General features: G+C 40.0%; 1 long non-coding RNA gene across 1 annotated transcript; it reads right to left on the reverse strand.

Annotated features, from left to right (window-relative positions):
* Nucleotides 1-2,224: 2,224 nt before the first annotated feature.
* On the reverse strand, nt 2,225-7,355 carry LOC123286855 (uncharacterized). The gene is made up of 4 exons (XR_011504877.1): nt 7,043-7,355; nt 6,392-6,528; nt 5,314-5,396; nt 2,225-2,408 (listed from the first exon to the last, which is right to left on the reverse strand). It is a non-coding gene; the product is annotated as an uncharacterized lncRNA (long non-coding RNA).
* Between the last annotated feature and the right edge of the window lie 350 nt (nt 7,356-7,705).

Raw genomic sequence — 7,705 nt, forward strand, 5'->3', positions numbered from 1 at the left:
GCCGCTGGATCATACCATTTAAAATGGTTTCAATGGTAAATTTTAGTTGTGTATATTTTACCACAATTTTCTAAAAAATTTATACCTAGAACTTCTAGAGAGTGTGTGGTATAGTGGAAAGAGGAAGAGTTTAGAGATGAAAGGTAGTTGAGGGTTCCAGTTCTGAACTTTACAGCTGTGTGACCCGGAGAAAGTCATTTAGCCTCTCCGAGGCTCAGTTTCCTCATCTCTAAAAAGGGACAATAATTCCTCCCGTGTTGTTGTGGTTGTTCTGACGTTTAGAGATAATGTATGTAGAGTACCCCGCACCATATCTGATATTGAGTGGGTGTTCATAAAATGATATTTTATAAACCTAAAAAAACACACGTTACAATTCAGAGAATGATATATGTAAAGAAAAAAATCACTTTTCCAAATTTGAAGTTATGTATGTCAATTTTTTGGAGTACTCTTATCAGTGACTATTTGCTAAAGAGAAACTGTCTAATATCAAAATATTTTATTCCAAACTTTAGCGTCACCGTCATCTCTTATGTCTAATTTGACCATAAAGCATAGCAGTAAAACGCTGCCTCCCTGTGGGTCTGTATCTCTGAGCTCCAAGAGTCAAATGATTATTGTTTCTCATCTCCCTTTGGGTTTCAGCTTACTAATATTTTCATTAAACATTTAATTACTTTCCTTTAAGTGACTCTTTCTCTGTTCAATGCTCAATTCAAAGCTAAACAAGTGGAAAGATTTAATATAACTCTTCAAGTAAAGTATCTAGGGTTGGACTTAATCCCTAAATTACCTGTATGTAGATATAACTTTGAGAAGACATGCTAAGGAGAAAGCAATTCCTTGAGTGCTGTTTTGTAAGGAAGCAAGAAGTTGGAGGCAGCAAAACAAATGAGGCCCCCGGTGAATTGAGGTTAAAAGGATTTGCCCTTGCAGGACCCCACGTCTCTAATTGAGAACTTCAATTCCTGTAATCCAGAAGGATTGGGACCAGACGCTTCCAGATTATTGCCAAAGCCCACAGGTGACTCATAACGAAAAAACAATTAGTGTCCAAAAACCCTTCGGATAGAAAGAGGCAGTGAAGGAAACCTGATGCAGGTGCAGCCAGGGCGAGGCGCTCAGTGCAGATCCAGCCGTCAGCAAAGGAGAGGAAAGTCAGCGTATTTCCCTCTTCAGTTTTAATCTCACTAAGTATCCAAGGTTTTTCTTTCCAGAGGATGTTAATTTGCTACTTTAAAGGGAATACAAGGGTGATTAGACCTATGTTTTAAAAAGAAGGTTTTCTCTGTAACTCTTTAAAGTAAGAGTAATAAAAATAAAGCATATCATATAAAGTGCTCAAATTTCACACATTTTTGTTCTTCTAACACATACAGCCTGTGTGAAGAACCTAAAATTTTACAAGCCCATTAAACTGCAAGAGCAATCCCCGTGGGGGGGGGGGGGGGCCGGAGATTGGTAGGGAAGGAAGGTTCTGGACATTAGGCTCCAAACTTACAGTGGTTCTCAACCTGGGCTGCACATTGCAATCATCTAAGGAATTTGTTTAAATCCCAGTGCCTGGAATCCACCTGTGAAGACTGTGATGTAATCAGGACAGCCTGGGGACTGGGACTTTCACAAACTCCCCGGGTGATTCTAAAGTGCAACCAAGGACAAGAACGACTTTTCTAAAAGAAAAGCCGAGCAAGAAGATGGAGGACAATCATCTATTCCATTCAGGATCAGCTACGTAATTTTCAGGGTCCAGTGCAAAGTGAAAATGAGGGGCTCTTGTTCAAAAATTATTAAGATTTCAAGATGACAACAGAAGAGCATTAAACCAAGTGTGGGGTCCTTCTAACTGCAGGGCCCCTGCGACTGCACAGGTCACACACCCATGAAACTCTTTACTAAACCAAACCATTTTACTGCATTTTTTAGTAACAAGTCTCTTTGGAATGGCTAGGAAATATGCCATCTTTTCTCAATGTGGCGTTCATTGTGTCTCTAAAATCCCACAAATAACTAATCTGAAACGATATTATTGTCTATTTAAACAAGTTGATTTGCCTTGAAAGCTCCCTCACTTTGTTGAGATTAATAAAAGGTTGATCTACAGAACCAGTGTGTAGAGACATTTGGGACTTGCACTTCACATCCCCACCCACAACAGAAGAAACATCTTACCTATGAAATATCCACTCTGAATGAGAGCTTCTTGGTCTAGAAAGCAAAACAAAACAAAAAGACCCCTGAGGTTGGAACAGTTAGTCTCTTTAAAAATCTCACACATTTGGGCCGGCCCGTGGCCAAGTGGTTAAGGTTGTGCGCTCCACTTCGGCCACCCAGGGTTTCACTGGTTTGGATCCACTCATCATGCCATGCTGAGGCGGCGTCCCACATAGCAGAGCCAGAAGGACCTACAAATAGAATATACAACTAGGTACCAGAGGGGCTTGGGGAGAAGAAGAAGAAAAAAGAAATCTGTAAAAAACAAAAATAAATTTAAAACAAACCAGCCTCATGAATTCTCACATCCCTACCCCACACATCTGGCAATTACTACACTACATATTCCATTTGTCAACATCCATAGTAAAGGCTCAAACATCCAAGCCACCATTTACTTACTGTTCTTATCTATCATTGTCTCTTCTATTTACCAACTAGTAATTTTTAAATCTCATTACAATTTCAGGGAAAACTCCATAATTAAAGTAGTGTAGAAACTCCCTAATGCCAAATTTTGTCAAACAATTCAGTCTATTTCTCTCTTCCACCGCGGCGGTACCTGTCTATAGAATGTTAGGAGAGCCCTCTGGTGGCCAAAGTAAAATTCTAATGTTGGCAAATTTAAGTAAATGGAGCACACTAGACAATTCCCAGAAATGAACCTTTCCAGAAGAGGCTAGCTTCCATGCACCCCCTATGCTCAGCCGGCTAATCCTCTTATTATCACTGCTGTTGGGACTGCTAGGGAAAGATCCAGGGTTAGATTCCAAGAAATTAGAGAGAAGAAGCTGTGAAAAACAGGGACTGATTTAAGGGGGAAAAAATCCAGTCAGATTCTTTGTTAGATCTCAAGATGCCAACTCGCTCCCAACACACACACACACACACATATCTCAGCCTCTACCCGACAGTCCTAAACCCTCTGCTCCTTCCCATTTTCATTTTCTAACGCTCCACTGCTTGAGATCCATTTGGGTTAGTAAGCATCCTCTTTTAAAAATGCAAGTATCTCTGGATTCCACAGAGTTTAGATAATAAGTCAATGGTTCTCAAAGTGTGGTCCTCAAACCAGCAGCATGAAGGCCACCTGGGAACTTGTTAGAAATGGAAATCCTGGAGCCCACCCCAGACCTACTGAATGAGAAACTCTGGGTGAGGCCCATGATCTGTGCTTTACCCAGCCCACCATGGCATGCTGATGCCCACCAAAGCTGGAGAAACACTGCTTGACACTATCAGCTCTTCTTTTTTTCCCCTCATGATTGTTCTTTCTTTCTTTATAGGGAAAACTGGATATATTTAAAGTGTACAACGTGATGTTTTGATATACATATATATATTAAAATGATTACCACAGTCAAGCTAATTTACATATAGATCGCCTCATATAATTTCCATCTTTTCTGTGTGTGGTGAAAGTACCTGAAATCTACTGTCTGAGCAAATTTCTGGTTTTAGTGCAGTGTTATTAACTGTAGTCATCATGCTGTACATTCGATCTCTAGACTTATTCATCTGACATAGCTGCAACTCTGTACCCTCTGACCAACATCTCCTAACACTTCCCCACTTCCCCACCCCAGATTCACCTGTATTATTGCAAATGGCAGAATCTCCTTTTTTAAGGCTGAGAGATTTCATTTCAGAGGTGCCCAATCTAACTGTGATTCAAGGAGTTTGTTATAAATCCAGTTCGATTCCCAGTCCCCATCTTTGGATATTCTGATTCATAGTAGGTCCAGAGTGGGACCCCTGCTGATTCTGATGCGGGTGGTACAAAGACCGTATTTCCCAAATCACTGTGTAGTGGATGTAGTGGGTGATTCCAGATGCAGTGGATGGGGTGGGTAACTCCAGAACATGGAGCATATTAGGAGTGTGTTAGACTTGAGTGGGGAGCCACAAGGTGGGAAGCATTTGGATAGCATGGGGGTCCTAGATCCTTGGGAGAAAGGTGGAGAAATGGCAGTTGGCATTGGCTAAATATAAATTTTCCTTATTTTAAAATATTTTGCCTAGAGTTGACTCTGCCTCATAAAAGCAGAAAAACTCTACTTCCTTGTCATCTCTATACCACGTGGCTCCTTCGCTCCAGGCCACGGAAATCAGATTGGAGTCATTATAAAAGTCATCATGGTTTAATTGAACTTTTGTTGGGGACTCAGAGAAAGTAATTGCTGTATATGATCCTGTTAATAGGAATGTGTTCTGAATTACAAATAAAGATTTAAAAGAAACTTTTAGAACACAATTCATTTATAAGTTGGGTATTGGCTGATTCATTTAATTTTTCATAATTTTGTCCTGAACATATGGGTCTCTCAAATAGTGACTAGGAAAGAGTTTTACATAGAGTAGGTGCCAAATTAATATTTAATTTGATTTGAACTTTAGAATATATAATTACTGATTTATATAACCCATAGTTTTTCTAAGTGGTAGTGTTTTTATTGCTTGCTGTGGCTCACAATATACAATAAAAAACAGCTGCATACATTAATGCATAATTAAAGTATGCATTATACATATATTAATGTTGCATACATCACACATGCACAATGTATTATATAATTGTCTCATATAATATGTATACATTACGTGTACATTATATAATATACCATAATATATATATATTTAAAATTACATACAGTGGATTTAGGAACAAAGAGGATCATGAGACGTTATGTGGCAGTACACTCTGTTTTTACCATCTTTGTTCTCAAGAGGATAAAGGATATGAAAATTGGGTTTCCTTATTCATACCACTTATGCAAAACAATATTTTGAAAAGAATATCTGATAAAATTTTCATTACCTTTTAAACATACCTTATAGAATTTCTCCCCAGAATATTCCAAAACTTGAATACTAAAGGAACCCATGACCAAGTGCTAGACTCTGAACAGCAGATGTGGCCTGGGTGGATCCCAAGAGAGAGTGGACAGGTTAAGGCCACTCCCTCATCTGCCCTGCGAAAACCGAGTCAAAGAAACCTCTGACGGGGGAAACATCATTTTATTCTAAAACAGCAACCCAAAATTATTAGCCTAGAACCCTTCCTCTCGTGGCCCTCGTGCAACTCTGATTTTTTACCTCTTCCTATAAGCATGCTTCCCACCACTTCCTGGAGGAGGCCGATGAGGAGAGAGTCCTCCATTAACTGAGCTGGGTTTTGCCTGTTTGGGAAAAAGTTGGGTGTGACTCAGTGGGACAGAAACCTGTATTCCTGATCCACCTGGCCAAGCCAACCCGTCCTCCTCTGGGAATGCCCCTTTGGCAGCCCCTTTCTCCTGGACGACAGGCAGCTAATGCCCCCATGTTAGAAACAACTGCTGCTTTACACCGATCACACCCCTGAGCGTTCCCAACTTAGGTTCTGTTGTGAGTGTTAAGAGTCCCCAAGTGGATATTTTACCATGGAATCTGCTTTTTTTCCCTTGGTCTTTTGAAACATCCATAAACACCTAATAACTTTTCTTACCAGAAATACTGCAGCAATTGTAAAAGGCTCTAACGCAATTCGGTGCTTTGGGGCCTCCCCCTCCCCCGCCGTTCCACCCTTCCAGAAAAGTTCAACAGCTAAGGCCATTCCAAAAGTTTGTCAGGCTAACCAAAATCACAAAACAAAACAAAAATCCAGTGCATTTGGATAGTAAATACTATATTTTCTCAAGAACACTCCTAGGAAAGCTGTGATAACTTTTAGTGAAAGCAAAAGCCTTCCCTCGTCAGATGGGAGATGAGTAACGCTTCAGACAGGAAGGAGGTCTTTTCATTCAGAAAGTAAACGCACCCCAGAATTAAAAGCTCTAGAAGGCCGAGGAGGGTAAAGCCGAAGAACTCAGCTTTTCAGCACAAGCTAAAAGATTATAGGAGACCCCCAGCAGCCTCTAAGAGCGACGGCCAGTTCTTGCTACAGAGCAGCAGCACCACCTCGTGAGCAAAATCTTTTTGTTTTGTTTCGAGATCCCACTGGAAGCTTACATCCCTCTGTGTTCTGACTCCTGGAGTCTTCACTAGTTTTCAGGAGAGGCTACAGTTGGAGAAAGACCAGAAAGACCATCCCTGATTTTCTCTGGCAAGAAGGAAGCAGCTGTTACAGGGAGTATGCTGTGAACACAGTCTCCAGGACAGCCCTTAGCAAATTGAATTGGACTATTCGTCTACTCACCTGACACCCTCTTGACTGTGAGCTCCTGAGAGAAGAGACTGTTGTCCCTCTCTGCATTCCCAGGACATCCCAGCCTTTAGCACGGGGGTGGGCACACTGCAGACACTCAGCAAATGTCTTACAAATGAACGGATTCACTGGAATTTTTAGATGGGAAAACAAATCAGCCATAACATCAATATTAAGTATTTTCCAACTAACTCTACAGGTTGAATTGCAAACCTTACTAATAGAATTTGAGCAAGTACAAGAAATTAAACCAACATTGAAATACAAAGGTACATTGGTGTGACTGGAAATTCCAATGGTGGAAAATTGATTCCTAGTTGATTTATCTGAAAGATAAATTATGATATAAATGAGAATTTCTTAAATAGGTAATCCAAGCCCTAACACTCAAACACATACGCCAGAATCATCCTACAAGTGCTCATAAACCTAAATTATATCTTATATGTTATATCAACACACAATTAGAGGTATTTGGGGGGATCTTACAGTGATAAACAATCCAAGAGCACTCGTCATAACCCCACCTTCTTCCCGGGAGTCCTATGCAATTCTCTTGCATTCAGAAAGTAAATAAAACTGATTTATTAAAAGTCACCCAGGAGAGAGTGTTGCCTGATACAACAAAGAAATTACACATACCCTTCATCTGTTGAGAACCACAGCAGTGAATTCAGGAGGCCAAAAACACTAACAAAATTACACAGGCCTCAGCTTCCAAGAACAGTGTCTCCATCCAAAACTCTTACAAATTCCAAGGCCAGAAAACAGTGTGACTAATTTTAACTAAAATGAAAACCAGCTGCCGAAAACACTATAGTAACTACATATAAAAATGTAAGAACAATGCTCTGTCATTTAAGTAAGGACAGAGAAAGGTACAGAACATAATTGCAGCTAGAAGAGGTGTTTGAAGATAACTCCAGCCCGCTTCTGACTCTCAAAGTTCTGCTTTAACAACAGTTCAGAGGGAGTATTCTCTGAAAGTATTCTGCTTTCAGACCGAAACTCTTCAAAAGTGACAATCATTCCCTAATGGGTTCGATGATACAAATCATGTTGATGGCAGCATTACGAAACCCTGATTACTGAAACTACACCAATATCCTGGAAACAAGATTCATGGACTTCATCATAGATGAAAATCAGAATCTTCATCTGTTCAACATACTCTTAGTCCATAAAGTATATGAGATTTAGTGACCCTCTGCACTTCTGTAACTAATTATTATTTTCCTTTTTAAAGGTAGCAATTAAATCTTATAGAATAGATGCCTTTTGGAATTTCAGACAGAGGAAAATAAA

Source organism: Equus asinus, chromosome 7 (genome assembly GCF_041296235.1).
Source record: "Equus asinus isolate D_3611 breed Donkey chromosome 7, EquAss-T2T_v2, whole genome shotgun sequence".
NCBI lineage: Eukaryota > Metazoa > Chordata > Mammalia > Perissodactyla > Equidae > Equus > Equus asinus.